Raw genomic sequence first — 25,613 nt, forward strand, 5'->3', positions numbered from 1 at the left:
ATAACAGTCAAACCATTCCAGAAACGTTCATTTACTTGACTGTCTGTTGAGCCGCAAGCAATTCACTGTGAGCATGGAAATAGCCAGAATCGGGCTGAGCAAGAATCGCTTCCTCGTTTTTCAAAGTCTTGTAGATTTGAGTCTCTCAGACTCCAAGCGTCTCCTGAATGTTTTGTACTTTGTAACCCGCTTCGTTTAATCAGATACACTTCACTTTCTCTTCCGCGGCCATTAATGGCTTCTTCGTTTGGATGCCATGATCTACAGAACATGGACATAAAAATTTACCCAATTCCAGTAATGCTGACTGCAATAAAGAGTCACTTGCATGTCGCTGTTTTGGATCCAATGATGATCCAACTGCGCCACCTGGCGTTGCAATGCCCGTCATTACAAGTCCAATTGAAATGACTTTACATCGAACCTTAATTGTCTACCAACCTTCGGCGGGCTGGATTAAAAAGACCAACGGGCCGGGTTCGGCCCACGGGGCGTAGTTTGCTCACCGCTGTTGTAGATGTTTAAAATCACTCAGTCCTTCAATGCCATCGTGCCAAATAGTGACCAGTGGTCATCACTTACTCCTTTCACTCCTCCTTTCACTCCATGTTGCTTTTAAACATGGCGCGTATGGACACGACAAAGCCTCCCTCCCGCCTCTTGACTGTAAACTTTGAGCTAGACGTATAAAGGAAGTGTCACGTTGCGCCCGAGGCGATGAGAGATCGCCTCGTGCACAACAAAATAACGAGGTGGATCCCAGGTAAAGCAGACACGAAAAGATCTTGTATGGAACACAAAAGGTTTTAATAACGAACAGAAAGAGCCCGACAGGGAAAACGGTAACAAAAAACGCTGGTCAAATAAGGACCAGGAAATAAGGAAAACAACCGAAAACGCTCGCGGAAAAACAAAGAGCGAGGAAGTACAGAAATCGGTAATCTAGAGCAATACAATTTAGATGCAACGCGAATAACAAGAGTAATGGCCGTAAGGCAAAAAGGCAACGAGTAATATCAATCGAGAAAATAGCGCGAGAGAGCAATGGCACGGTAAGGAATTCTCCGGCAGTGAGAGGACTGCCGGAGCCTCTTAATAAAGGAGGATCATCAGCCCGAAATTACAGACAGGTGTGCAGATGGCGGAGGGAAAAAACCCGCCACCTGCTGGCGGGCACGTGACGTGACAGGAAGTGTATGCTCTCGTTACGCGCAAATGAACAAGCCTGCTTTGTCTGCATTGAAAATGTATCATCTTGAAAAATAATAGTTTTTAAGAAATAGACCGTTAATATGATATGTTTTTCTATAACCCTAACGAAATAAAATTACATTTTTTGTATCCTGTATACGTAACTTTGGTGGATGTATTTTGTTACTTCCCAAGCCTGAAAATACCGAATGAAAATGATCTAATAAAATTGCTTGATTTTTAAAAATATTGTCATGTTTGCCAACTGTGGAAAACAATGTTTTGTTTTTTTACTTGATATACAGTATTTCAACATGAGTGTGGAAAAGTGTGTATATTATATTTTTGTGTAGCCTCTGTAGATAAGGCCCCTTTGTCTTCTAAAAGCATGGCTACTTCATTCTCTAATGCTCCCACCTACTGGACGTCATTTACACTACATTTGGACAATGAAAACCACCCGAATACCTGCAATAGTTTGTAAATCGTCCCTTCTTTTGCAGGCATTTATCAGGTCATCTTTATTTATCCACCACTAATTTACAGCGGATGCAATCTCATTGTACTTCACAGATTTTACTCCATCTGACATTAAGAAATCAACAGAAGGCCACATCAGCAAGCAGTGTGGCAACAGACGTAAGGTGAAAGGAAGACCCAACTGACTGGGTAGGTGGGGTATGGATTAAAAGAGAGAGAGAGAAGAACAAATAACAAAACAATAAAAAAACTGTTTTACTGATCGGATGGATAATGGCCCATTTGCAGGGGTAAAGGGAGGTGAGGCTGGTGTACACTCCAAAAAAAAAAGTTTTGATATCACGGGACGTGACAAGGTTTCGAAGCGTGCATCAAGGAATGAAGGGGGCATTTCCACAACACCTGTATCGAGGCTTGCTTCATTTAGGGGAGGAGCTGAAAATGATGACATTCAAAGCTTCACTGGCTGCAGTTACCACGTGACCAATTTGGGAATTGCATTTGACTTTTTTTTTTTCTAAAATGTTCAATACAAACAAAGGGAAAAAAACGTATCAATGTATGATAACAGGTGGCAGTGGGTCAAAAATGCTTTCATACATTCCTGTCTTGATACATTTTAGGGTTTTTAAATACTCGGAAAGAATTGACAAAAAAGGTTTAAGAACAAAAGTCCAACAAAGTTCAACAAATAATTTTCATCTTTATGTTGAGCGATTTTGCCAAGAAAAGTCAAGTCCGTTGCTTGCTTTGCAGTAGGAACACCCAAACCCACACATTCAGATGATGATGACAAGTAGACAGATTTGCTTGACACAACTCTGTTACATGCGATGAGGTCTAAGTGAGAACTGAACTCACGAGCGCTGGTTTACGAGACCAGTGCTCTAACCACTGAGACAAAAGATAAGATAACTTTTATTTGTCCCAAATTGGGGAAAATGGGAGAATATGAGGACTTGCATGCTAGCTGGCCGTTAGCATTTTTGTTCACGTGCTACCAAAATCACAGCCTCAAAATGTTTGGTACCTCAGCAGATTTGTCCGGGAAAAGTCAAGTCCTTTGCCTGACTTGCAGTAGAAAGTGATGTACATATTTTAGGAATACTGACTAATACACAGATTTGCTTGACATAGAGAACACAATATCAGGTACATGTGATGAGGCCTCAGTGAGAACTGAACTCACAAACACTGGTTTACTAAACCAGTGCTCTAACCACTGAGATATGAGGCCTTGCATGCGAGCTGCCTGTTAGCATTTTTGTTCACGTGCTACCAAAATCAGAGCTCCAAAATGAGTCGGGTCCTCAGCAGATTTGTCCGGGAAAAGCCGAGTCCATTGCTTGACTTGCAGTAGAAAGTTGAATAGAAAGTGATGTTCTCCAAGTTTGAAGTTTACTGAGAAGTACACAGTTCCTGTCATCTGCTTGACGCAGACAGGAATTCAGATAAGGCCTCAGTGAGAATTGAACTTACCTCAGAGCCTCAAAACCAGCCGGGTCGTCAGCAGATTTATTTTTTTTTTGTCAGGCGCCGACAGGTATGGCAGCCTCGTTTACACGCTCCCTAGTATTATCCCTGTTTTTATCATTTTCGTTTTTTGGCGACCCTGAGCAGCTTACACAAGGAAAAAGTTGCTTAGCATTGGCGGGTCTACGCTCGGACTTTTTTCACCAGCACACGAAAATCCACAAGGTTTTTCGGAGCTAATCGCGAGCGGAGCGGCTGCGCTGTATGGAGCATGGAAAAACCGTTGGAGGAGGGGGAAGCAAGCCGGCGTGCTAGTCAAGCTCCGGCAGCGTGGATTTCGAACCCCGCTCCCATCGATCCATCTTGCTAATCTACGATCTCTGCCAAACAAGATGGATGAACTTCTTCCCTCACAAAGACCAACAAAAGCTTTGCACGTTCTGCTGCGCTCTGCTTCACTGTAACCTGGCTCAGTGACCGCCCCCCGGATTGCGCGCTACCTCCACCCAACTTCCGCCTTCTCCGAGCCGACCGCGACACGGAGCTATCAGGGAAATCGAAAGGTGGTGGGATTTGCTTCTATATCAACGAAGAATGGTGCACTGATGTCACGAAGCTCGACGCACACTGCAGCCCGGACCTGGAGTCGCTGTCTTTAAACTGCAAGCCATTCTACTCGCCACGTGAGTTCACCTCCTTTTTACTAGTCGGTGTTTACATTGCGCCACAAGCTAACGCTAACACGGCGATATAAACGCTAGCCGAACAAGTCAACAAACTCGATCTAAAATACCCAGAGTCAACCCTGATCATTTTGGACGATTTTAATAGAGCACATCTCAACCGTGAACTTCCCAGATATAAGCAGCACATCGACTGTTTCACCAGAGAAGGCAACATACGAGACCACTGGTAGACAACAATCAAAAATTCATACCGATCGATCGTCCGTGCAACATTGGGTCTTTCTGACTAAAATTTAATACACTTAATACCTACATACAGACAGAAACTCAAATGTGTTAAACTGGTTGTTAAGACTGTGAAAAAATGGACAGATGAAGCAAAGCTAGCTCTACAAGAATGCTTAGACTGCACTGATTGGGGCGTTTTTGAAACTTCAACGGACACACAGGATGAATACACAGACACTGTAACATCATACATCAGTTTCTGTGAGGACCAACGAAGTCCTTCCGCTCCTTCAACAATAACAAGCCATGGTTTACTCCCAAACTCAGGCAACTCAGGAAAGAGAAAGAGGCCGCATTTAGAAGTGGAGATCGGGCACTGTACAAACATGTCCGAAACCAATTGACAAAGGAAATTAACATCGCTAAGAGAAACTATGCAGAGAGGCTGAAAAACCAGTTCTCTGCTAACGACTCTGCATCTGTATGGAATGGCCTGAAAGCAATCACTAACTATAGAAGGCCATCCCCCCAAACAGTGAACAATAAGGGTCTTGCTAATGAACTAAACATGTTTTTCTGTCGATTTGAAAAGGACACCCCCATTTTCCACACACACCCACCTCTACCAGAAACCACTCTACCTACCCCCCCCCCACCCTCTTTTTCTCCACTACAGATCCACGAACAGGACGTGAGACGGCTCTTCAAGCAGCAAAAGATCAAGAAAGCTCCGGGGCTCGACAAAGTGTCCCCCTCCTGCCTGAAAGTCTGCGCTGATCAGCTGGCTCCGGTCTTCACACAAATCTTCAACAGATCCCTGGAGCTGTGTGAGGTCCCATCCTGCTTCAAACAGTCTACCATCATCCCAGTTCCCAAGAAATCGACAACATCGGAACTGAACGACAATAGGCCTGTCGCCCTGACGTCTGTGGTCATGAAGTCCTTTGAACGCCTTGTGCTGAACCACCTAAAGAACGTCACTGGACCCCTGCTGGACCCTCTCCAGTTTGCCTACCGGGCAAACAGGTCTGTGGAAGACGCAGTCAACATAGGTCTGCACTACATCCTCAAGCACCTCGACAGCACAGGGACCTACGCAAGGATTCTGTTTGTGGATTTCAGCTCTGCGTTCAACACCATCATCCCGGAACTCCTCACCCCCAAACTACTCCACCTCGGTGTGTCCCCTACGATCTGCCAGTGGATCCTCAGCTTCCTGACGGGACGGACACAACAGGTGAGACTGGGAGCAACAACATCATCAACATGCACCACTAGCACTGGAGCCCCACAGGGATGCGTCCTCTCTCTACTGCTCTTCTCCCTCGACACAAACGATTGCACCTCAACAAGTCCAGCTGTCAAACTCATAAAGTTCACAGACGACACCACGGTCATCGGTCTCATCAAAGACGGCGACGAGTCTGCGTACCGACAACAAGGGGAGCAGCTGGAGCTCTGGTGCAGCCGACACAACCTCGGGCTGAACACGCTCAAGACTGTAGAGATGATCGTGGACTTCAGGAAAGATTTTTCTCCACAGTTGCCCCTCACGCTATCCAACTGCCCTGTGTTCAACCGTCGAGACCTTCAAGTTCCTGGGAATCACAGTCTCCCAGGACATGAAGTGGGAAGTCAACACCATCTCCATCCTGAAAAGGGCCCGGCAGCGGATGTACTTCCTGAGGCTGCTGAGGAAGCATGGCCTGCCACAGGAGGTGCTACGACAGTTCTACACGGCAGTCATCGAATCAATCCTGTGTTCTTCCATCACGGTTTGGTTTGGGGCCGCCACAAAAAAGGACAAAATCCGACTTCAACGGACAGGTAGGACGGCGGAAAAAATCGTTGGCACCGCCCTACCCACTCTTGAGGACTTGCACACTGCAAGAATGAAGACAAGGGCACGGAAAATCCTCCTGGATCCCCCGCACCCTGCCCACCACCTTTTTCAGCCACTCCCCTCAGGCAGACGCTACAGATCCATGCGCACCAAATCCAGTAGACACTTAAACAGCTTCTTCCCTTTAGCCATTAACTCCTTAAACAGTCACTGACGTAGTCACTCTTCTTGCACCACAAAATGGTGCTACAAAACTACTGGTTACTCTAAAATGGTTCAATGATTTTGTTGTTTACGATGATACTAGTGCAGCGTGTTATACCGGAGACAAATTCCTTGTGTGTTGTACATTCTTGGCCAGTACAGATGATTCTGATTCTGATTCTGAAATATGCTAACTGCCAGCTAGCATGCAAGGCCTCATAGATCAGTGGTTAGAGCACTGGTCTTGTAAACCAGGAGTCGTGAGTTCAATTTTCACTGAGGCCTTATCACGTGTAACTAAGTTCCTGTCATTTGTGTCAAGTGAATATCTTTACCTGTCACTATCCCTAAAATGTGGAGATCATCAATTTCTACTGCAAGTCAAGCAATGGACTTGGCTTTTCCCGTACAAATTGGCTGAGGACCCGATGTCAGAGTTTTCCTCGGACAAAGTTAAAGAAATGACTCGGCACACAGGGAGAATTGTCTTCAATATCGTTGGAAGAGATCCCTTCCAACGAAGAATCAGGTCGTTTGCAAGTCATTTAGCACCATGCTCTCCACAGACATGCGGTGTGATAAACCGGAGAGGGGGCACCCATCATCCGGGCGCACCCCAGCCCAGTGTCGAACGGCGTTCCGCGTGGCCGGAGCCGCTAACCTTGACCAACCGGGGGGCGGCGGCGCTACGGTATCGGCACGTCTAGGCGGGATTCTGACTTAGAGGCGTTCAGTCATAATCCCGCAGATGGTAGCCTCGCACCATTGGCTCCTCAGCCAAGCACATACACCAAATGTCTGAACCTGCGGTTCCTCTCGTACTGAGCAGGATTGCTATCGCGACAACACATTATCAGTAGGGTAAAACTAACCTGTCTCACGACGGTCTAAACCCAGCTCACGTTCCCTATTAGTGGGTGAACAATCCAACGCTTGGTGAATTCTGCTTCACAATGATAGGAAGAGCCGACATCGAAGGATCAAAAAGCGACGTCGCTATGAACGCTTGGCCGCCACAAGCCAGTTAGAGCGAACGATGGATGTTGCCCCGATGATCACACTCACTGCTCCCTCTCCGCCAGTTCAAACTTTTATTGCAAAATACAAGAAAAACACTGCCCCCGAGATTTGTATACCGCGCCCCCCCCCCCCCCATTCCAGCCCCTCGGTAGTGATCTGATTTGCCCGAATACACAAGTCACAGACTTTGCTGATGAGAAATGTCCACCTGGGCGCGACAGCTGTTCCCAAACCGTCTTTTGGTAATCAACAACTAACTCTTTGTTCCCAATTCATTTATTCCCACTCTGTGATTGAGTCAAGCCTTTTTCCATCTGTTCACCCCCCTTGCTTTGACGTGATTACTCAAGAAAAGGGCCAAACGGCTGACACCTCTGCGCTGAGTATTTCCAGACATGCCCTAATTAACTGAAACTTTAAACATGATACAATTTTGTTCATAGATTTCTCTATCACTAGACCAATTTGAGGCCGTTTTTAGCAGAATGTTCACAAAAATGCTAACAGCTGGAGCCCACGAAAGGCCTCATAGCTCACTGGTTAGAGCACTGGCCTCGTAAACCAGGGTTTGTGAGTTCAATTCTCACTGAGGCCTCATCTCATCGTGTATAACTGAGTTCCAGTGACGTCTATGTATCAAGCAAGTCTATGTATTTCACAGTGATGATTGAATGTGAAAAACATTACTTCGCTTTATTTTTCGACCGCAAGTCCAGCAATGGACTTGGCTTTTCCCGGAAAAGTCTGCTGAGACCAGACGATTTTGAGGCTCTAATTTTAGTAGCTTGTGAACAAAAATGCTAATGGCCAGCCAGCACGCAAGGCCTCATAGCTCAGTGGTTAGAGAACTGGTCTAGTAAACCAGGAGTCGCGAGTTCAATTCTCACTGAGGCCTTGTTACATGTTACTGAATTCCTAACAAGTGTGCCAAGCAAGTCTATGTACTTGACAGCGATGTTCAAATGTGGGGAGCGTTACTTCTCTTCATTTTTCGAAGGCAATCAAGCAATTGACTTGGCTTATGCCAGAAATATCTGCTGAGGACTCGACCATTTTTGAGGCTAGGACTTTGGTAGCATGTCAACAAAAATGTTAACAGCCATAGCATGCAAGGCCTCGTAGCTCAGTGGTTAGAGCACTGGTCTAGTAAACCAGGGGTCGTGAGTTCAACTCTCACTGAGGCCTCATCTCATCGCGTATAACTGAGTTCCAGTGATGTGTGTCAAGCAAGTCTATGTACTTGATGGTGGTGTTTAAATGTGGAAGGTGTTATTTTTCTACTGCAAGTCAAGCAACGGACTTGGCTTATCACAGATAAATCTGCTCAGGCCTAGACTATTTTTGAGGCTAAGATTTTGGTAGCATGTGAACAAAAATGCTAACACCCATAGCATGCAAGGCCTCGTAGCTCAGTGGTTAGAGCACTGGTCTCGTAAACCAGGGGTCGTGAGTTCAATTCTCACTGAGGCCTCATCTCATCGCGTATAACTGAGTTCCAGTGACATGTGTCGCACAAGTTTATGTACTTGACAGCGATGTTCAAATGTGGAGGATGTTATTTTTCGAAGTCAAGCAACTGACTTGGCTTATCCCAGACAAATCTGCTGAGGATTTGACATTTTGAGGCTAGGATTTTGGTAGCATTTGAACAAAAATGCTAACGGCAAGCTGGCTTGCAAGGCCTCATAGCTCAGTGGGTAGAGCACTGGTCTAGTAAACCAGGGGTCGTGAGTTCAATTCTCACTGAGGCCTCATTACATGTTACTGAATTCGTAACAAGTGTGCCAAGCAAGTCTATGTACTTGACACATGTTACTGAATTCCTAACAAGTGTGCCAAACAAGTCTATGTACTTGACAGTGATGTTCAAATGTGGGTAGCGTTACTTCTCTTCATTTTTCAACTGCAAGTCAAGCAACGGACTTGGCTTATCCCAGACAAATCTGCTGAGGACTCGACTATTTTTGAGGCTAGGATTTTTGTATCATTTGAAAAAAAATGCTACCGGCAAGCTAGCATGCAAGGCCTCATAGCTCAGTGGTTAGAGCACTGGTCTAGTAAACCAGGGGTCGTGAGTTCAATTCTCACTGAGGCCTCATCTCATCGTGTGTTACTGAATTCCTAAGAAGTGTGTCAAGCAAGTCTATGTACTTGATGGTGATGTTCAAATGTGAAAGGCGTTACTTTTCTTCATTTTTCGACTGCAAGTCAAGCAACTGACTTGGCTTATCCCAGACAAATCTGCTGAGGATTTGACATTTTGAGGCTAGGATTTTGGTAGCATTTGAACAAAAATGCTAACGGCAAGCTGGCTTGCAAGGCCTCATAGCTCAGTGGGTAGAGCACTGGTCTAGTAAACCAGGGGTCGTGAGTTCAATTCTCACTGAGGCCTCATTACATGTTACTGAATTCGTAACAAGTGTGCCAAGCAAGTCTATGTACTTGACACATGTTACTGAATTCCTAACAAGTGTGCCAAACAAGTCTATGTACTTGACAATGATGTTCAAATGTGGGTAGCGTTAATTTTCTTCATTTTTCGAAGGCAAGTCAAGCAACTGACTTGGATTCTCCCAGACAAATCTGCTGAGGACTCGACTATTTTTGAGGCTAGGATTTTTGTAGCATTTGAACAAAAATGCTAACGACAAGCTAGCATGCAAGGCTTCATAGCTCAGTGGTTAGAGCACTGGTCTAGTAAACCAGGGGTCGTGAGTTCAATTCTCACTGAGGCCTCATCTCATCGTGTGTTACTGAATTCTTAAGAAGTGTGTCAAGCAAGTCTATGTACTTGATGGTGATGCTCAAATGTGGAAGGCGTTACTTCTCTTCATTTTTCAACTGCAAGTCAAGCAACGGACTTGGCTTATCCCAGACAAATCTGCTGAGGACTCGACTATTTTTGAGGCTAGGATTTTTGTATCATTTGAAAAAAAATGCTACCGGCAAGCTAGCATGCAAGGCCTCATAGCTCAGTGGTTAGAGCACTGGTCTAGTAAACCAGGGGTTGTGAGTTCAATTCTCACTGAGGCCTCATCTCATCGTGTGTTACTGAATTCCTAAGAAGTGTGTCAAGCAAGTCTATGTACTTGATGGTGATGTTCAAATGTGAAAGGCGTTACTTTTCTTCATTTTTCGACTGCAAGTCAAGCAACGGACTTGGCTTATCCCAGAGAAATCTGCTCAGGACTAGACTAGTTTTGAGGCTAGGATTTTGGTAGCATGTGAACAAAAATGCTAACAGCCATAGCATGCAAGGCCTCGTAGCTCAGTGGTTAGAGCACTGGTCTCATAAACCAGGGGTCGTGAGTTCAATTCTCACTGAGGCCTCATCTCATCGCGTATAACTGAGTTCCAGTGACGTGTGTTGAGCAAGTTTATGTACTTGACAGCGATGTTAGAATGTGGAGGACGTTATTTTTCGAAGGCAAGTCAAGCAACTGACTTGGCTTATCCCAGACAAATCTGCTGAGAATTTGACTTTTTGAGGCTAGGATTTTGGTAGCATTTGAACAAAAATGCTAACGGCAAGCTAGCATGCAAGGCCTCATAGCTCAGTGGTTAGAGCACTGGTCTAGTAAACCAGGGGTTGTGAGTTCAATTCTCATGAAGTCCTCATCTATCGCGTGTTACTGAATTTCTAACAAATGCGTCAAGCAAGTCTTTGTACGTGATGGTGGCGTTCAAATGTGGAATGCATTACTTTTCTTCATTTTTCGACTGCAAGTCAAGCAACGGACTTGGTTTATCACAGATAAATCTGCTCAGGCCTAGACCATTTTTGAGGCTAGGATTTTGGTAGCATGTGAACAAAAATGCTAACAGTCATAGCATGCAAGGCCTCGTAGCTCAATGGTTAGAGCACTGGTCTCGTAAACCAGGGGTCGTGAGTTCAATTCTCACCGAGGCCTCATCTCATCGCGTGTAACTGAGTTCCAGTGACGAGTGTTGAGCAAGTTTATGTACTTGACAGCGATGTTCAAATGTGGAGGATGTTATTTTTCGAAGGCAAGTCAAGCAACTGACTTGGCTTATCCCAGAGAAATCTGCTGAAAATTTGACTTTTTGAGGCTAGGATTTTGGTAGCATTTGAACAAAAATGCTAACGGCAAGGTAGCATGCAAGGCCTCATAGCTCAGTGGTTAGAGCACTGGTCTAGTAAACCAGGGTTCGTCAGTTCAGTTCTCACGGAGGCCACATTACATGTTACTGAATTCCTAATAAGTGTGCCAAGCAAGTCTATGTACTTGACAGCGATGTTCAAATGTGGAGGGCGTTATTTTTCGAAGGCAAGTCTAGCAACTGACTTGGCTTATCCCAGACAAATCTGCTGAGGATTCGCCTTTTTTTGAGGCTAGGATTTTGGTAACATGTGAACCAAAATTCTATCGGCCAGCTAGTATGCAAGGCCTCATAGCTCAGTGGTTAGAGCACTGGTCTTGTAAACCAGGGGTCGTGAGTTCAATTCTCACTGAGGCCTCATCTCATCGCGTATAACTGAGTTCCAGTGACGTGTGTCAAGCAAGTCTATGTACTTTATGGTGGTGTTTAAGTGTGGAAGGTGTTACCTTTGTTCATTTTTCTACTGCAAGTCAAGCAACGGACTTGGCTTATCACAGATAATCTGCTCAGGCCTAGACTATTTTTGAGGCTAAGATTTTGGTAGCATGTGAACAAAAATGCTAACAGCCATAGCATGCAAGGCCTCGTAGCTCAGTGGTTAGAGCACTGGTCTCGTAAACCAGGGGTCGTGAGTTCAATTCTCACTGAGGCCTCATCTCATCGCGTATAACTGAGTTCCAGTGACATGTGTCGCACAAGTTTATGTACTTGACAGCGATGTTCAAATGTGGAGGATGTTATTTTTCTAATTCAAGCAACTGACTTGTCTTATCCCAGACAAATCTGCTGAGGATTTGACATTTTGAGGCTAGGATTTTGGTAGCATTTGAACAAAAATGCTAACGGCAAGCTGGCATGCAAGGCCTCATAGCTCAGTGGCTAGAGCACTGGTCTAGTAAACCAGGGGTCGTGAGTTCAATTCTCACTGAGGCCTCATTACATGTTACTGAATTCGTAACAAGTGTGCCAAGCAAGTCTATGTACTTGACACATGTTACTGAATTCCTAACAAGTGTGCCAAACAAGTCTATGTACTTGACAGTGATGTTCAAATGTGGGTAGTGTTACTTTTCTTCATTTTTCGAAGGCAAGTCAAGCAACTGACTTGGCTTCTCCCAGACAAATCTGCTGAGGACTCGACTATTTTTGAGGCTAGGATTTTTGTAGCATTTGAACAAAAATGCTAACGGCAAGCTAGCATGCAAGGCTTCATAGCTCAGTGGTTAGAGCACTGGTCTAGTAAACCAGGGGTCGTGAGTTCAATTCTCACTGAGGCCTCATCTCATCGTGTGTTACTGAATTCCTAAGAAGTGTGTCAAGCAAGTCTTTGTACTTGATGGTGATGCTCAAATGTGGAAGGCGTTACTTCTCTTCATTTTTAAACTGCAAGTCAAGCAACGGACTTGGCTTATCCCAGACAAATCTGCTGAGGACTCGACTATTTTTGAGGCTAGGATTTTTGTATCATTTGAAAAAAAATGCTAACGGCAAGCTAGCATGCAAGGCCTCATAGCTCAGTGGTTAGAGCACTGGTCTAGTAAACCAGGGGTCGTGAGTTCAATTCTCACTGAGGCCTCATCTCATCGTGTGTTACTGAATTCCTAAGAAGTGTGTCAAGCAAGTCTATGTACTTGATGGTGATGTTCAAATGTGAAAGGCGTTACTTTTCTTCATTTTTCGACTGCAAGTCAAGCAACGGACTTGGCTTACCCCAGAGAAATCTGCTCAGGCCTAAACTATTTTTGAGGCTAGGATTTTGGTAGCATGTGAACAAAAATGCTAACAGCCATAGCATGCAAGGCCTCCTAGCTCAGTGGTTAGAGCACTGGTCTCGTAAACCAGGGGTCGTGAGTTCAATTCTCACTGAGGCCTCATCTCATCGCGTATAACTGAGTTCCAGTGACATGTGTCGCACAAGTTTATGTACTTGACAGCGATGTTCAAATGTGGAGGATGTTATTTTTCTAAGTCAAGCAACTGACTTGGCTTATCCCAGACAAATCTGCTGAGGATTTGACATTTTGTGGCTAGGATTTTGGTAGCATTTGAACAAAAATGCTAACGGCAAGCTGGCATGCAAGGCCTCATAGCTCAGTTGGTAGAGCACTGGTCTAGTAAACCAGGGGTCGTGAGTTCAATTCTCACTGAGGCCTCATTACATGTTACTGAATTCGTAACAAGTGCGCCAAGCAAGTCTATGTACTTGACACATGTTACTGAATTCCTAACAAGTGTGCCAAACAAGTCTATGTACTTGACAGTGATGTTCAAATGTGGGTAGCGTTACTTTTCTTCATTTTTCGAAGGCAAGTCAAGCAACTGACTTGGCTTCTCCCAGACAAATCTGCTGAGGACTCGACTATTTTTGAGGCTAGGATTTTTGTAGCATTTGAACAAAAATGCTAACGGCAAGCTAGCATGCAAGGCTTCATAGCTCAGTGGTTAGAGCACTGGTCTAGTAAACCAGGGGTCGTGAGTTCAATTCTCACTGAGGCCTCATCTCATCGTGTGTTACTGAATTCCTAAGAAGTGTGTCAAGCAGGTCTATGTACTTGATGGTGATGCTCAAATGTGGAAGGCGTTACTTCTCTTCATTTTTCAACTGCAAGTCAAGCAACGGACTTGGCTTATCCCAGACAAATCTGCTGAGGACTCGACTATTTTTGAGGCTAGGATTTTTGTATCATTTGAAAAAAAATGCTAACGGCAAGCTAGCATGCAAGGCCTCATAGCTCAGTGGTTAGAGCACTGGTCTAGTAAACCAGGGGTCGCGAGTTCAATTCTCACTGAGGCCTCGTCTCATCGTGTGTTACTGAATTCCTAAGAAGTGTGTCAAGCAAGTCTATGTACTTGATGGTGATGTTCAAGTGTGAAAGGCGTTACTTTTATTCATTTTTCGACTGCAAGTCAAGCAACGGACTTGGCTTATCCCAGAGAAATCTGCTCAGGACCAGACTAGTTTTGAAGTTAGGATTTTGGTCGCATGTGCACCAAAATGCTAACAGCCATAGCATGCAAGGCCTCGTAGCTCAGTGGTTAGAGCACTGGTCTCGTAAACCAGGGGTAGTGAGTTCAATTGTCACTGAGGCCTCATCTCATCGCGTATAACTGAGTTCCAGTGACGTGTGTTGAGCAAGTTTATGTACTTGACAGCGATGTTCAAATGTGGAGGACGTCATTTTTCGAAGGCAAGTCAAGCAACTGACTTGGCTTATCCCAGACAAATCTGCTGAGAATTTGACTTTTTGAGGCTAGGATTTTGGTAGCATTTGAACAAAAATGCTAACGGCAAGCTAGCATGCAAGGCCTCATAGCTCAGTGGTTAGAGCACTGGTCTAGTAAACCAGGGGTTGTGAGTTCAATTCTCATGAAGTCCTCATCTATCGCGTGTTACTGAATTTCTAACAAATGCATCAAGCAAGTCTTTGTACTTGATGGTGGCGTTCAAATGTGGAATGCGTTACTTTTCTTCATTTTTCGACTGCAAGTCAAGCAACTGACTTGGCTTATCCCAGACAAATCTGCTGAGAATTTGACTTTTTGAGGCTAGGATTTTGGTAGCATTTGAACAAAAATGCTAACGGCAAGCTAGCATGCAAGGCCTCATAGCTCAGTGGTTAGAGCACTGGTCTAGTAAACCAGGGGTTGTGAGTTCAATTCTCATGAAGTCCTCATCTATCGCGTGTTACTGAATTTCTAACAAATGCGTCAAGCAAGTCTTTGTACTTGATGGTGGCGTTCAAATGTGGAATGCGTTACTTTTCTTCATTTTTCGAAGGCAAGTCTAGCAACTGACTTGGCTTATCCCAGACAAATCTGCTGAGGATTCGCCTTTTTTTGAGGCTAGGATTTTGGTAACATGTGAACCAAAATTCAATCGGCCAGCTAGTATGCAAGGCCTCATAGCTCAGTGGTTAGAGCACTGGTCTTGTAAACCAGGGGTCGTGAGTTCAATTCTCACTGAGGCCTCATTACATCTTACTGAATTCCTAATATGTGTGTCAAGCAAGTCTGTGTGCTTGTCAGTATCCTTCAAATGTGGAGAACATCACTATTCTTCATTTTTCGACTGCAAGTCAAGCAATGGACTTGGCTTTTCTCAGGCAAATCTGCTGAGGACTAGACTGGTTTTGAGGCTAGGATTTTGGAAGCATGTGAACAAAAATGCTAACAGCCGTAGCATGCAAGGCCTCGTAGCTCAGTAGTTAGAGCACTGGTCTTGTAAACCAGGGGTCGTGAGTTCAATTCTCACCGACGCCTCATCTCATCGCGTATAACTGAGTTCCAGTGACATGTGTCAAGCAAGTTTATGTACTTGACAGCGATGTTCAAATGTGGAGGACTTCATTTTTCGAAGGCATGTCAAGCAACTGACTTGCCATATCCTAGACAAATCTGCTGAGGATTTGACTATTTTTGAGGCTAGAATTTTGGTAGCATTTGAACCAAAATGCTAACAGCCAGATAGCATGCAAGGCCTATAGCTCAGTGTTTATAGGACTGGTCTTGTAAACCAGGGGTCGTGAGTTCAATTCTCACTGAGGCCTCATTACATGTTACTGAATTCGTAACAAGTGTGCCAAGCAAGTCTATGTACTTGACACATGTTACTGAATTCCTAACAAGTGTGCCAAACAAGTCTATGTACTTGACAGTGATGTTCAAATGTGGGGAGCGTTACTTTTCTTCATTTTTCGAAGGCAAGTCAAGCAACTGTCTTGGCTTCTCCCAGACAAATCTGCTGAGGACTCGACTATTTTTGAGGCTAGGATTTTTGTAGCATTTGAACAAAAATGCTAACGGCAAGCTAGCATGCAAGGCCTCATAGATCAGTGGTTAGAGCACTGGTCTAGTAAACCAAGGGTCGTGAGTTCAATTCTCATGAAGTCCTCATCTATCGCGTGTTACTGAATTTCTAACAAATGCGTCAAGCAAGTCTTTGTACTTGATGGTGGCGTTCAAATGTGGAATGTGTTACTTTTCTTCATTTTTCGACTGCAAGTCAAGCAACGGACTTGGCTTATCCCAGAGAAATCTGCTCAGGACCAGACTAGTTTTGAAGTTAGGATTTTGGTCGCATGTGCACCAAAATGCTAACAGCCATAGCATGCAAGGCCTCGTAGCTCAGTGGTTAGAGCACTGGTCTCGTAAACCAGGGGTCGTGAGTTCAATTCTCACTGAGGCCTCATCTCATCGCGTATAACTGAGTTCCAGTGACGTGTGTTGAGCAAGTTTATGTACTTGACAGCGATGTTAGAATGTGGAGGACGTTATTTTTCGAAGGCAAGTCAAGCAACTGACTTGGCTTATCCCAGACAAATCTGCTGAGAATTTGACTTTTTGAGGCTAGGATTTTGGTAGCATTTGAACAAAAATGCTAACGGCAAGCTAGCATGCAAGGCCTCATAGCTCAGTGGTTAGAGCACTGGTCTAGTAAACCAGGGGTTGTGAGTTCAATTCTCATGAAGTCCTCATCTATCGCGTGTTACTGAATTTCTAACAAATGCGTCAAGCAAGTCTTTGTACGTGATGGTGGCGTTCAAATGTGGAATGCATTACTTTTCTTCATTTTTCGACTGCAAGTCAAGCAACGGACTTGGTTTATCACAGATAAATCTGCTCAGGCCTAGACCATTTTTGAGGCTAGGATTTTGGTAGCATGTGAACAAAAATGCTAACAGTCATAGCATGCAAGGCCTCGTAGCTCAATGGTTAGAGCACTGGTCTCGTAAACCAGGGGTCGTGAGTTCAATTCTCACCGAGGCCTCATCTCATCGCGTGTAACTGAGTTCCAGTGACGAGTGTTGAGCAAGTTTATGTACTTGACAGCGATGTTCAAATGTGGAGGATGTTATTTTTCGAAGGCAAGTCAAGCAACTGACTTGGCTTATCCCAGAGAAATCTGCTGAAAATTTGACTTTTTGAGGCTAGGATTTTGGTAGCATTTGAACAAAAATGCTAACGGCAAGGTAGCATGCAAGGCCTCATAGCTCAGTGGTTAGAGCACTGGTCTAGTAAACCAGGGTTCGTCAGTTCAGTTCTCACGGAGGCCACATTACATGTTACTGAATTCCTAATAAGTGTGCCAAGCAAGTCTATGTACTTGACAGCGATGTTCAAATGTGGAGGGCGTTATTTTTCGAAGGCAAGTCTAGCAACTGACTTGGCTTATCCCAGACAAATCTGCTGAGGATTCGCCTTTTTTTGAGGCTAGGATTTTGGTAACATGTGAACCAAAATTCTATCGGCCAGCTAGTATGCAAGGCCTCATAGCTCAGTGGTTAGAGCACTGGTCTTGTAAACCAGGGGTCGTGAGTTCAATTCTCACTGAGGCCTCATCTCATCGCGTATAACTGAGTTCCAGTGACGTGTGTCAAGCAAGTCTATGTACTTGATGGTGGTGTTTAAGTGTGGAAGGTGTTACCTTTGTTCATTTTTCTACTGCAAGTCAAGCAACGGACTTGGCTTATCACAGATAATCTGCTCAGGCCTAGACTATTTTTGAGGCTAAGATTTTGGTAGCATGTGAACAAAAATGCTAACAGCCATAGCATGCAAGGCCTCGTAGCTCAGTGGTTAGAGCACTGGTCTCGTAAACCAGGGGTCGTGAGTTCAATTCTCACTGAGGCCTCATCTCATCGCGTATAACTGAGTTCCAGTGACATGTGTCGCACAAGTTTATGTACTTGACAGCGATGTTCAAATGTGGAGGATGTTATTTTTCTAATTCAAGCAACTGACTTGTCTTATCCCAGACAAATCTGCTGAGGATTTGACATTTTGAGGCTAGGATTTTGGTAGCATTTGAACAAAAATGCTAACGGCAAGCTGGCATGCAAGGCCTCATAGCTCAGTGGCTAGAGCACTGGTCTAGTAAACCAGGGGTCGTGAGTTCAATTCTCACTGAGGCCTCATTACATGTTACTGAATTCGTAACAAGTGTGCCAAGCAAGTCTATGTACTTGACACATGTTACTGAATTCCTAACAAGTGTGCCAAACAAGTCTATGTACTTGACAGTGATGTTCAAATGTGGGTAGTGTTACTTTTCTTCATTTTTCGAAGGCAAGTCAAGCAACTGACTTGGCTTCTCCCAGACAAATCTGCTGAGGACTCGACTATTTTTGAGGCTAGGATTTTTGTAGCATTTGAACAAAAATGCTAACGGCAAGCTAGCATGCAAGGCTTCATAGCTCAGTGGTTAGAGCACTGGTCTAGTAAACCAGGGGTCGTGAGTTCAATTCTCACTGAGGCCTCATCTCATCGTGTGTTACTGAATTCCTAAGAAGTGTGTCAAGCAAGTCTTTGTACTTGATGGTGATGCTCAAATGTGGAAGGCGTTACTTCTCTTCATTTTTAAACTGCAAGTCAAGCAACGGACTTGGCTTATCCCAGACAAATCTGCTGAGGACTCGACTATTTTTGAGGCTAGGATTTTTGTATCATTTGAAAAAAAATGCTAACGGCAAGCTAGCATGCAAGGCCTCATAGCTCAGTGGTTAGAGCACTGGTCTAGTAAACCAGGGGTCGTGAGTTCAATTCTCACTGAGGCCTCATCTCATCGTGTGTTACTGAATTCCTAAGAAGTGTGTCAAGCAAGTCTATGTACTTGATGGTGATGTTCAAATGTGAAAGGCGTTACTTTTCTTCATTTTTCGACTGCAAGTCAAGCAACGGACTTGGCTTACCCCAGAGAAATCTGCTCAGGCCTAAACTATTTTTGAGGCTAGGATTTTGGTAGCATGTGAACAAAAATGCTAACAGCCATAGCATGCAAGGCCTCGTAGCTCAGTGGTTAGAGCACTGGTCTCGTAAACCAGGGGTCGTGAGTTCAATTCTCACTGAGGCCTCATCTCATCGCGTATAACTGAGTTCCAGTGACATGTGTCGCACAAGTTTATGTACTTGACAGCGATGTTCAAATGTGGAGGATGTTATTTTTCTAAGTCAAGCAACTGACTTGGCTTATCCCAGACAAATCTGCTGAGGATTTGACATTTTGTGGCTAGGATTTTGGTAGCATTTGAACAAAAATGCTAACGGCAAGCTGGCATGCAAGGCCTCATAGCTCAGTTGGTAGAGCACTGGTCTAGTAAACCAGGGGTCGTGAGTTCAATTCTCACTGAGGCCTCATTACATGTTACTGAATTCGTAACAAGTGCGCCAAGCAAGTCTATGTACTTGACACATGTTACTGAATTCCTAACAAGTGTGCCAAACAAGTCTATGTACTTGACAGTGATGTTCAAATGTGGGTAGCGTTACTATTCTTCATTTTTCGAAGGCAAGTCAAGCAACTGACTTGGCTTCTCCCAGACAAATCTGCTGAGGACTCGACTATTTTTGAGGCTAGGATTTTTGTAGCATTTGAACAAAAATGCTAACGGCAAGCTAGCATGCAAGGCCTCATAGCTCAGTGGTTAGAGCACTGGTTTAGTAAACCAGGGGTCGTGAGTTCAATTCTCACTGAGGCCTCGTCTCATCGTGTGTTACTGAATTCCTAAGAAGTGTGTCAAGCAAGTCTATGTACTTGATGGTGATGTTCAAGTGTGAAAGGCGTTACTTTTATTCATTTTTCGACTGCAAGTCAAGCAACGGACTTGGCTTATCCCAGAGAAATCTGCTCAGGACCAGACTAGTTTTGAAGTTAGGATTTTGGTCGCATGTGCACCAAAATGCTAACAGCCATAGCATGCAAGGCCTCGTAGCTCAGTGGTTAGAGCACTGGTCTCGTAAACCAGGGGTAGTGAGTTCAATTCTCACTGAGGCCTCATCTCATCGCGTATAACTGAGTTCCAGTGACGTGTGTTGAGCAAGTTTATGTACTTGACAGCGATGTTCAAATGTGGAGGACGTTATTTTTCGAAGGCAAGTCAAGCAACTGACTTGGCTTCTCCCAGACAAATCTGCTGAGGACTCGACTATTTTTGAGGCTAGGATTTTGGTAGCATTTGAACAAAAATGCTAACGGCAAGCTAGCATGCAAGGCCTCATAGCTCAGTGGTTAGAGCACTGGTCTAGTAAACCAGGGGTTGTGAGTTCAATTCTCATGAAGTCCTCATCTATCGCGTGTTACTGAATTTCTAACAAATGCATCAAGCAAGTCTTTGTACTTGATGGTGGCGTTCAAATGTGGAATGCGTTCCTTTTCTTCATTTTTCGACTGCAAGTCAAGCAACTGACTTGGCTTATCCCAGACAAATCTGCTGAGAATTTGACTTTTTGAGGCTAGGATTTTGGTAGCATTTGAACAAAAATGCTAACGGCAAGCTAGCATGCAAGGCCTCATAGCTCAGTGGTTAGAGCACTGGTCTAGTAAACCAGGGGTTGTGAGTTCAATTCTCATGAAGTCCTCATCTATCGCGTGTTACTGAATTTCTAACAAATGCGTCAAGCAAGTCTTTGTACTTGATGGTGGCGTTCAAATGTGGAATGCGTTACTTTTCTTCATTTTTCGAAGGCAAGTCTAGCAACTGACTTGGCTTATCCCAGACAAATCTGCTGAGGATTCGCCTTTTTTTGAGGCTAGGATTTTGGTAACATGTGAACCAAAATTCAATCGGCCAGCTAGTATGCAAGGCCTCATAGCTCAGTGGTTAGAGCACTGGTCTTGTAAACCAGGGGTCGTGAGTTCAATTCTCACTGAGGCCTCATTACATCTTACTGAATTCCTAATATGTGTGTCAAGCAAGTCTGTGTACTTGTCAGTATCCTTCAAATGTGGAGAACATCACTATTCTTCATTTTTCGACTGCAAGTCAAGCAATGGACTTGGCTTTTCTCAGGCAAATCTGCTGAGGACTAGACTGGTTTTGAGGCTAGGATTTTGGAAGCATGTGAACAAAAATGCTAACAGCCGTAGCATGCAAGGCCTCGTAGCTCAGTAGTTAGAGCACTGGTCTTGTAAACCAGGGGTCGTGAGTTCAATTCTCACCGACGCCTCATCTCATCGCGTATAACTGAGTTCCAGTGACATGTGTCAAGCAAGTTTATGTACTTGACAGCGATGTTCAAATGTGGAGGACTTCATTTTTCGAAGGCATGTCAAGCAACTGACTTGCCATATCCTAGACAAATCTGCTGAGGATTTGACTATTTTTGAGGCTAGAATTTTGGTAGCATTTGAACCAAAATGCTAACAGCCAGATAGCATGCAAGGCCTATAGCTCAGTGTTTATAGGACTGGTCTTGTAAACCAGGGGTCGTGAGTTCAATTCTCACTGAGGCCTCATTACATGTTACTGAATTCGTAACAAGTGTGCCAAGCAAGTCTATGTACTTGACACATGTTACTGAATTCCTAACAAGTGTGCCAAACAAGTCTATGTACTTGACAGTGATGTTCAAATGTGGGGAGCGTTACTTTTCTTCATTTTTCGAAGGCAAGTCAAGCAACTGTCTTGGCTTCTCCCAGACAAATCTGCTGAGGACTCGACTATTTTTGAGGCTAGGATTTTTGTAGCATTTGAACAAAAATGCTAACGGCAAGCTAGCATGCAAGGCCTCATAGATCAGTGGTTAGAGCACTGGTCTAGTAAACCAAGGGTCGTGAGTTCAATTCTCATGAAGTCCTCATCTATCGCGTGTTACTGAATTTCTAACAAATGCGTCAAGCAAGTCTTTGTACTTGATGGTGGCGTTCAAATGTGGAATGCGTTACTTTTCTTCATTTTTCGACTGCAAGTCAAGCAACGGACTTGGCCGATCCCAGACAAATCTGTTGAGGATTCGACTATTTTTGAGGCTAGGATTTTGGTAGCATGTCAACAAAAATGTTAACAGCCATAGCATGCAAGGCCTCGTAGCTCAGTGGTTAGAGCACTGGTCTCGTAAACCAGGGGTCGTGAGTTCAATTCTCACTGAGGCCTCATCTCATCGCGTATAACTGAGATCCAGTGACGTGTGTCAAGCAAGTCTATGTACTTGATGGTGGTGTTTAAATGTGGAAGGTGTTACTTTTCTTCATTTTTCTACTGCAAGTCAAGCAACGGACTTGGCTTATCACAGATAAATCTGCTCAGGCCTAGACTATTTTTGAGGCTAAGATTTTGGTAGCATGTGAACAAAAATGCTAACAGCCGTAGCATGCAAGGACTCGTAGCTCAGTAGTTAGAGCACTGGTCTTGTAAACCAGGGGTCGTGAGTTCAATTCTCACCGACGCCTCATCTCATCGCGTATAACTGAGTTCCAGTGACGTGTGGCAAGCAAGTTTATGTACTTGACAGCGATGTTCAAATGTGGAGGAGGTTATTTTTCGAAGTCAAGCAACTGACTTGGCTTATCCCAGACAAATCTGCTGAGGACTCGACTATTTTTGAGGCTAGGATTTTTGTATCATTTGAAAAAAAATGCTAACGGCAGGCTAGCATGCAAGGCCTCATAGCTCAGTGGTTAGAGCACTGGTCTAGTAAACCAGGGGTCGTGAGTTCAATTCTCACTGAGGCCTCGTCTCATCGTGTGTTACTGAATTCCTAAGAAGTGTGTCAAGCAAGTCTATGTACTTGATGGTGATGTTCAAGTGTGAAAGGCGTTACTTTTCTTCATTTTTCGACTGCAAGTCAAGCAACGGACTTGGCTTATCCCAGAGAAATCTGCTCAGGACCAGACTAGTTTTGAAGTTAGGATTTTGGTCGCATGTGCACCAAAATGCTAACAGCCATAGCATGCAAGGCCTCGTAGCTCAGTGGTTAGAGCACTGGTCTCGTAAACCAGGGGTCGTGAGTTCAATTCTCACTGAGGCCTCATCTCATCGCGTATAACTGAGTTCCAGTGACGTGTGTTGAGCAAGTTTATGTACTTGACAGCGATGTTCAAATGTGGAGGACGTTATTTTTCGAAGGCAAGTCAAGCAACTGACTTGGCTTATCCCAGACAAATCTGCTGAGAATTTGACTTTTTGAGGCTAGGATTTTGGTAGCATTTGAACAAAAATGCTAATGGCAAGCTAGCATGCAAGGCCTCATAGCTCAGTGGTTAGAGCACTGGTCTAGTAAACCAGGGGTTGTGAGTTCAATTCTCATGAAGTCCTCATCTATCGCGTGTTACTGAATTTCTAACAAATGCGTCAAGCAAGTCTTTGTACTTGATGGTGGCGTTCAAATGTGGAATGCGTTACTTTTCTTCATTTTTCGACTGCAAGTCAAGCAACTGACTTGGCTTATCCCAGACAAATCTGCTGAGAATTTGACTTTTTGAGGCTAGGATTTTGGTAGCATTTGAACAAAAATGCTAACGGCAAGCTAGCATGCAAGGCCTCATAGCTCAGTGGTTAGAGCACTGGTCTAGTAAACCAGGGGTTGTGAGTTCAATTCTCATGAAGTCCTCATCTATCGCGTGTTACTGAATTTCTAACAAATGCGTCAAGCAAGTCTTTGTACTTGATGGTGGCGTTCAAATGTGGAATGCGTTACTTTTCTTCATTTTTCGAAGGCAAGTCTAGCAACTGACTTGGCTTATCCCAGACAAATCTGCTGAGGATTGGCCTTTTTTTGAGGCTAGGATTTTGGTAACATCCATCCATCCATCCATTTTCTGGACCGCTTAATCCTCACTAGGGTCGCTGGAGCCTATCCCAGCCGTCTTCGGGCAGTAGGCGGGGGACACCCTGGATCAGTTGCCAGCCAATCGCAGGGCACACAGAGACGAACAACCATCCACGCTCACATTCACACCTAGGGACAATTTAGAGCGTCCAATCAGCCTACCATGCATGTTTTTGGAATGTGGGAGGAAACCGGAGCACCTGGAGAAAACCCACGCAGGCCCGGGGAGAACATGCAAACTCCACACAGGGAGGCCGGAGCTGGAATCGAACCCGGTACCTCTGCACTGTGAAGCCCACGTGCTAACCACTGGACTACCGGGCCGCATTTTGGTAACATGTGAACCAAAATTCAATCGGCCAGCTAGTATGCAAGGCCTCATAGCTCAGTGGTTAGAGCACTGGTCTTGTAAACCAGGGGTCGTGAGTTCAATTCTCACTGAGGCCTCATTACATCTTACTGAATTCCTAATATGTGTGTCAAGCAAGTCTGTGTACTTGTCAGTATCCTTCAAATGTGGAGAACATCACTATTCTTCATTTTTCGACTGCAAGTCAAGCAATGGACTTGGCTTTTCTCAGGCAAATCTGCTGAGGACTAGACTGGTTTTGAGGCTAGGATTTTGGAAGCATGTGAACAAAAATGCTAACAGCCGTAGCATGCAAGGCCTCGTAGCTCAGTAGTTAGAGCACTGGTCTTGTAAACCAGGGGTCGTGAGTTCAATTCTCACCGACGCCTCATCTCATCGCGTATAACTGAGTTCCAGTGACATGTGTCAAGCAAGTTTATGTACTTGACAGCGATGTTCAAATGTGGAGGACTTCATTTTTCGAAGGCATGTCAAGCAACTGACTTGCCATATCCTAGACAAATCTGCTGAGGATTTGACTATTTTTGAGGCTAGAATTTTGGTAGCATTTGAACCAAAATGCTAACAGCCAGATAGCATGCAAGGCCTATAGCTCAGTGTTTATAGGACTGGTCTTGTAAACCAGGGGTCGTGAGTTCAATTCTCACTGAGGCCTCATTACATGTTACTGAATTCGTAACAAGTGTGCCAAGCAAGTCTATGTACTTGACACATGTTACTGAATTCCTAACAAGTGTGCCAAACAAGTCTATGTACTTGACAGTGATGTTCAAATGTGGGGAGAGTTACTTTTCTTCATTTTTCGAAGGCAAGTCAAGCAACTGTCTTGGCTTCTCCCAGACAATCTGCTGAGGACTCGACTATTTTTGAGGCTAGGATTTTTGTAGCATTTGAACAAAAATGCTAACGGCAAGCTAGCATGCAAGGCCTCATAGATCAGTGGTTAGAGCACTGGTCTAGTAAACCAGGGGTCGTGAGTTCAATTCTCATGAAGTCCTCATCTATCGCGTGTTACTGAATTTCTAACAAATGCGTCAAGCAAGTCTTTGTACTTGATGGTGGCGTTCAAATGTGGAATGCGTTACTTTTCTTCATTTTTCGACTGCAAGTCAAGCAACGGACTTGGCCGATCCCAGACAAATCTGTTGAGGATTCGACTCTTTTTGAGGCTAGGATTTTGGTAGCATGTCAACAAAAATGTTAACAGCCATAGCATGCAAGGCCTCGTAGCTCAGTGGTTAGAGCACTGGTCTCGTAAACCAGGGGTCGTGAGTTCAATTCTCACTGAGGCCTCATCTCATCGCGTATAACTGAGATCCAGTGACGTGTGTCAAGCAAGTCTATGTACTTGATGGTGGTGTTTAAATGTGGAAGGTGTTACTTTTCTTCATTTTTCTACTGCAAGTCAAGCAACGGACTTGGCTTATCACAGATAAATCTGCTCAGGCCTAGA

The 25,613-nt window shown here is 44.5% G+C and overlaps 53 non-coding genes across 53 annotated transcripts; 52 read left to right on the forward strand and 1 right to left on the reverse strand.

The window, feature by feature from the left end:
• Window positions 1-2,835: 2,835 nt before the first annotated feature.
• trnat-agu (transfer RNA threonine (anticodon AGU)) lies at window positions 2,836-2,908 on the reverse strand. Its single transcript has one exon. It is a non-coding gene; the product is annotated as a tRNA-Thr (tRNA).
• Window positions 2,909-6,317: 3,409 nt separating this feature from the next.
• On the forward strand, window positions 6,318-6,390 carry trnat-ugu (transfer RNA threonine (anticodon UGU)). Its single transcript has one exon. It is a non-coding gene; the product is annotated as a tRNA-Thr (tRNA).
• A 1,257-nt stretch (window positions 6,391-7,647) lies between these two features.
• On the forward strand, window positions 7,648-7,720 carry trnat-cgu (transfer RNA threonine (anticodon CGU)). The gene has a single exon. It is a non-coding gene; the product is annotated as a tRNA-Thr (tRNA).
• A 227-nt stretch (window positions 7,721-7,947) lies between these two features.
• trnat-agu (transfer RNA threonine (anticodon AGU)) lies at window positions 7,948-8,020 on the forward strand. The gene has a single exon. It is a non-coding gene; the product is annotated as a tRNA-Thr (tRNA).
• Window positions 8,021-8,237: 217 nt separating this feature from the next.
• trnat-agu (transfer RNA threonine (anticodon AGU)) lies at window positions 8,238-8,310 on the forward strand. The gene has a single exon. It is a non-coding gene; the product is annotated as a tRNA-Thr (tRNA).
• Window positions 8,311-8,523: 213 nt separating this feature from the next.
• On the forward strand, window positions 8,524-8,596 carry trnat-cgu (transfer RNA threonine (anticodon CGU)). The gene has a single exon. It is a non-coding gene; the product is annotated as a tRNA-Thr (tRNA).
• Window positions 8,597-8,804: 208 nt separating this feature from the next.
• Window positions 8,805-8,877, forward strand: trnat-agu (transfer RNA threonine (anticodon AGU)). Its single transcript has one exon. It is a non-coding gene; the product is annotated as a tRNA-Thr (tRNA).
• A 271-nt stretch (window positions 8,878-9,148) lies between these two features.
• On the forward strand, window positions 9,149-9,221 carry trnat-agu (transfer RNA threonine (anticodon AGU)). Its single transcript has one exon. It is a non-coding gene; the product is annotated as a tRNA-Thr (tRNA).
• Window positions 9,222-9,444: 223 nt separating this feature from the next.
• Window positions 9,445-9,517, forward strand: trnat-agu (transfer RNA threonine (anticodon AGU)). The gene has a single exon. It is a non-coding gene; the product is annotated as a tRNA-Thr (tRNA).
• Window positions 9,518-9,788: 271 nt separating this feature from the next.
• trnat-agu (transfer RNA threonine (anticodon AGU)) lies at window positions 9,789-9,861 on the forward strand. Its single transcript has one exon. It is a non-coding gene; the product is annotated as a tRNA-Thr (tRNA).
• A 225-nt stretch (window positions 9,862-10,086) lies between these two features.
• On the forward strand, window positions 10,087-10,159 carry trnat-agu (transfer RNA threonine (anticodon AGU)). The gene has a single exon. It is a non-coding gene; the product is annotated as a tRNA-Thr (tRNA).
• A 223-nt stretch (window positions 10,160-10,382) lies between these two features.
• trnam-cau (transfer RNA methionine (anticodon CAU)) lies at window positions 10,383-10,455 on the forward strand. The gene has a single exon. It is a non-coding gene; the product is annotated as a tRNA-Met (tRNA).
• Window positions 10,456-10,668: 213 nt separating this feature from the next.
• Window positions 10,669-10,740, forward strand: trnat-agu (transfer RNA threonine (anticodon AGU)). Its single transcript has one exon. It is a non-coding gene; the product is annotated as a tRNA-Thr (tRNA).
• Window positions 10,741-10,963: 223 nt separating this feature from the next.
• On the forward strand, window positions 10,964-11,036 carry trnat-cgu (transfer RNA threonine (anticodon CGU)). The gene has a single exon. It is a non-coding gene; the product is annotated as a tRNA-Thr (tRNA).
• Window positions 11,037-11,532: 496 nt separating this feature from the next.
• trnat-ugu (transfer RNA threonine (anticodon UGU)) lies at window positions 11,533-11,605 on the forward strand. The gene has a single exon. It is a non-coding gene; the product is annotated as a tRNA-Thr (tRNA).
• Window positions 11,606-11,827: 222 nt separating this feature from the next.
• Window positions 11,828-11,900, forward strand: trnat-cgu (transfer RNA threonine (anticodon CGU)). The gene has a single exon. It is a non-coding gene; the product is annotated as a tRNA-Thr (tRNA).
• A 208-nt stretch (window positions 11,901-12,108) lies between these two features.
• trnat-agu (transfer RNA threonine (anticodon AGU)) lies at window positions 12,109-12,181 on the forward strand. Its single transcript has one exon. It is a non-coding gene; the product is annotated as a tRNA-Thr (tRNA).
• Window positions 12,182-12,452: 271 nt separating this feature from the next.
• Window positions 12,453-12,525, forward strand: trnat-agu (transfer RNA threonine (anticodon AGU)). The gene has a single exon. It is a non-coding gene; the product is annotated as a tRNA-Thr (tRNA).
• A 225-nt stretch (window positions 12,526-12,750) lies between these two features.
• On the forward strand, window positions 12,751-12,823 carry trnat-agu (transfer RNA threonine (anticodon AGU)). Its single transcript has one exon. It is a non-coding gene; the product is annotated as a tRNA-Thr (tRNA).
• Window positions 12,824-13,046: 223 nt separating this feature from the next.
• Window positions 13,047-13,119, forward strand: trnat-cgu (transfer RNA threonine (anticodon CGU)). Its single transcript has one exon. It is a non-coding gene; the product is annotated as a tRNA-Thr (tRNA).
• A 208-nt stretch (window positions 13,120-13,327) lies between these two features.
• trnat-agu (transfer RNA threonine (anticodon AGU)) lies at window positions 13,328-13,400 on the forward strand. The gene has a single exon. It is a non-coding gene; the product is annotated as a tRNA-Thr (tRNA).
• Window positions 13,401-13,671: 271 nt separating this feature from the next.
• trnat-agu (transfer RNA threonine (anticodon AGU)) lies at window positions 13,672-13,744 on the forward strand. Its single transcript has one exon. It is a non-coding gene; the product is annotated as a tRNA-Thr (tRNA).
• A 225-nt stretch (window positions 13,745-13,969) lies between these two features.
• On the forward strand, window positions 13,970-14,042 carry trnat-agu (transfer RNA threonine (anticodon AGU)). Its single transcript has one exon. It is a non-coding gene; the product is annotated as a tRNA-Thr (tRNA).
• A 223-nt stretch (window positions 14,043-14,265) lies between these two features.
• On the forward strand, window positions 14,266-14,338 carry trnat-cgu (transfer RNA threonine (anticodon CGU)). The gene has a single exon. It is a non-coding gene; the product is annotated as a tRNA-Thr (tRNA).
• Window positions 14,339-14,551: 213 nt separating this feature from the next.
• trnat-agu (transfer RNA threonine (anticodon AGU)) lies at window positions 14,552-14,623 on the forward strand. Its single transcript has one exon. It is a non-coding gene; the product is annotated as a tRNA-Thr (tRNA).
• A 223-nt stretch (window positions 14,624-14,846) lies between these two features.
• trnat-agu (transfer RNA threonine (anticodon AGU)) lies at window positions 14,847-14,918 on the forward strand. Its single transcript has one exon. It is a non-coding gene; the product is annotated as a tRNA-Thr (tRNA).
• Window positions 14,919-15,143: 225 nt separating this feature from the next.
• trnat-ugu (transfer RNA threonine (anticodon UGU)) lies at window positions 15,144-15,216 on the forward strand. The gene has a single exon. It is a non-coding gene; the product is annotated as a tRNA-Thr (tRNA).
• A 218-nt stretch (window positions 15,217-15,434) lies between these two features.
• trnat-ugu (transfer RNA threonine (anticodon UGU)) lies at window positions 15,435-15,507 on the forward strand. Its single transcript has one exon. It is a non-coding gene; the product is annotated as a tRNA-Thr (tRNA).
• An 853-nt stretch (window positions 15,508-16,360) lies between these two features.
• On the forward strand, window positions 16,361-16,433 carry trnat-cgu (transfer RNA threonine (anticodon CGU)). The gene has a single exon. It is a non-coding gene; the product is annotated as a tRNA-Thr (tRNA).
• Window positions 16,434-16,646: 213 nt separating this feature from the next.
• On the forward strand, window positions 16,647-16,718 carry trnat-agu (transfer RNA threonine (anticodon AGU)). Its single transcript has one exon. It is a non-coding gene; the product is annotated as a tRNA-Thr (tRNA).
• A 223-nt stretch (window positions 16,719-16,941) lies between these two features.
• On the forward strand, window positions 16,942-17,014 carry trnat-cgu (transfer RNA threonine (anticodon CGU)). The gene has a single exon. It is a non-coding gene; the product is annotated as a tRNA-Thr (tRNA).
• Window positions 17,015-17,510: 496 nt separating this feature from the next.
• Window positions 17,511-17,583, forward strand: trnat-ugu (transfer RNA threonine (anticodon UGU)). The gene has a single exon. It is a non-coding gene; the product is annotated as a tRNA-Thr (tRNA).
• Window positions 17,584-17,805: 222 nt separating this feature from the next.
• Window positions 17,806-17,878, forward strand: trnat-cgu (transfer RNA threonine (anticodon CGU)). The gene has a single exon. It is a non-coding gene; the product is annotated as a tRNA-Thr (tRNA).
• Window positions 17,879-18,086: 208 nt separating this feature from the next.
• trnat-agu (transfer RNA threonine (anticodon AGU)) lies at window positions 18,087-18,159 on the forward strand. The gene has a single exon. It is a non-coding gene; the product is annotated as a tRNA-Thr (tRNA).
• Window positions 18,160-18,430: 271 nt separating this feature from the next.
• trnat-agu (transfer RNA threonine (anticodon AGU)) lies at window positions 18,431-18,503 on the forward strand. Its single transcript has one exon. It is a non-coding gene; the product is annotated as a tRNA-Thr (tRNA).
• A 225-nt stretch (window positions 18,504-18,728) lies between these two features.
• Window positions 18,729-18,801, forward strand: trnat-agu (transfer RNA threonine (anticodon AGU)). Its single transcript has one exon. It is a non-coding gene; the product is annotated as a tRNA-Thr (tRNA).
• A 223-nt stretch (window positions 18,802-19,024) lies between these two features.
• Window positions 19,025-19,097, forward strand: trnat-cgu (transfer RNA threonine (anticodon CGU)). Its single transcript has one exon. It is a non-coding gene; the product is annotated as a tRNA-Thr (tRNA).
• Window positions 19,098-19,305: 208 nt separating this feature from the next.
• Window positions 19,306-19,378, forward strand: trnat-agu (transfer RNA threonine (anticodon AGU)). The gene has a single exon. It is a non-coding gene; the product is annotated as a tRNA-Thr (tRNA).
• Window positions 19,379-19,649: 271 nt separating this feature from the next.
• On the forward strand, window positions 19,650-19,722 carry trnat-agu (transfer RNA threonine (anticodon AGU)). Its single transcript has one exon. It is a non-coding gene; the product is annotated as a tRNA-Thr (tRNA).
• Window positions 19,723-19,945: 223 nt separating this feature from the next.
• trnat-cgu (transfer RNA threonine (anticodon CGU)) lies at window positions 19,946-20,018 on the forward strand. The gene has a single exon. It is a non-coding gene; the product is annotated as a tRNA-Thr (tRNA).
• Window positions 20,019-20,233: 215 nt separating this feature from the next.
• Window positions 20,234-20,305, forward strand: trnat-agu (transfer RNA threonine (anticodon AGU)). The gene has a single exon. It is a non-coding gene; the product is annotated as a tRNA-Thr (tRNA).
• A 223-nt stretch (window positions 20,306-20,528) lies between these two features.
• trnat-agu (transfer RNA threonine (anticodon AGU)) lies at window positions 20,529-20,600 on the forward strand. Its single transcript has one exon. It is a non-coding gene; the product is annotated as a tRNA-Thr (tRNA).
• A 225-nt stretch (window positions 20,601-20,825) lies between these two features.
• trnat-ugu (transfer RNA threonine (anticodon UGU)) lies at window positions 20,826-20,898 on the forward strand. Its single transcript has one exon. It is a non-coding gene; the product is annotated as a tRNA-Thr (tRNA).
• A 218-nt stretch (window positions 20,899-21,116) lies between these two features.
• On the forward strand, window positions 21,117-21,189 carry trnat-ugu (transfer RNA threonine (anticodon UGU)). Its single transcript has one exon. It is a non-coding gene; the product is annotated as a tRNA-Thr (tRNA).
• Window positions 21,190-22,042: 853 nt separating this feature from the next.
• Window positions 22,043-22,115, forward strand: trnat-cgu (transfer RNA threonine (anticodon CGU)). The gene has a single exon. It is a non-coding gene; the product is annotated as a tRNA-Thr (tRNA).
• A 223-nt stretch (window positions 22,116-22,338) lies between these two features.
• On the forward strand, window positions 22,339-22,411 carry trnat-ugu (transfer RNA threonine (anticodon UGU)). The gene has a single exon. It is a non-coding gene; the product is annotated as a tRNA-Thr (tRNA).
• Window positions 22,412-22,621: 210 nt separating this feature from the next.
• Window positions 22,622-22,694, forward strand: trnat-agu (transfer RNA threonine (anticodon AGU)). Its single transcript has one exon. It is a non-coding gene; the product is annotated as a tRNA-Thr (tRNA).
• A 223-nt stretch (window positions 22,695-22,917) lies between these two features.
• On the forward strand, window positions 22,918-22,990 carry trnat-cgu (transfer RNA threonine (anticodon CGU)). The gene has a single exon. It is a non-coding gene; the product is annotated as a tRNA-Thr (tRNA).
• Window positions 22,991-23,203: 213 nt separating this feature from the next.
• Window positions 23,204-23,275, forward strand: trnat-agu (transfer RNA threonine (anticodon AGU)). The gene has a single exon. It is a non-coding gene; the product is annotated as a tRNA-Thr (tRNA).
• Window positions 23,276-23,498: 223 nt separating this feature from the next.
• On the forward strand, window positions 23,499-23,570 carry trnat-agu (transfer RNA threonine (anticodon AGU)). Its single transcript has one exon. It is a non-coding gene; the product is annotated as a tRNA-Thr (tRNA).
• A 594-nt stretch (window positions 23,571-24,164) lies between these two features.
• On the forward strand, window positions 24,165-24,237 carry trnat-ugu (transfer RNA threonine (anticodon UGU)). Its single transcript has one exon. It is a non-coding gene; the product is annotated as a tRNA-Thr (tRNA).
• A 218-nt stretch (window positions 24,238-24,455) lies between these two features.
• Window positions 24,456-24,528, forward strand: trnat-ugu (transfer RNA threonine (anticodon UGU)). Its single transcript has one exon. It is a non-coding gene; the product is annotated as a tRNA-Thr (tRNA).
• Window positions 24,529-25,380: 852 nt separating this feature from the next.
• On the forward strand, window positions 25,381-25,453 carry trnat-cgu (transfer RNA threonine (anticodon CGU)). Its single transcript has one exon. It is a non-coding gene; the product is annotated as a tRNA-Thr (tRNA).
• The last annotated feature ends 160 nt before the right edge of the window (window positions 25,454-25,613 follow it).

The sequence above is a fragment of the Hippocampus zosterae genome, chromosome 2 (genome assembly GCF_025434085.1).
Source record: "Hippocampus zosterae strain Florida chromosome 2, ASM2543408v3, whole genome shotgun sequence".
Classification (NCBI taxonomy): domain Eukaryota; kingdom Metazoa; phylum Chordata; class Actinopteri; order Syngnathiformes; family Syngnathidae; genus Hippocampus; species Hippocampus zosterae.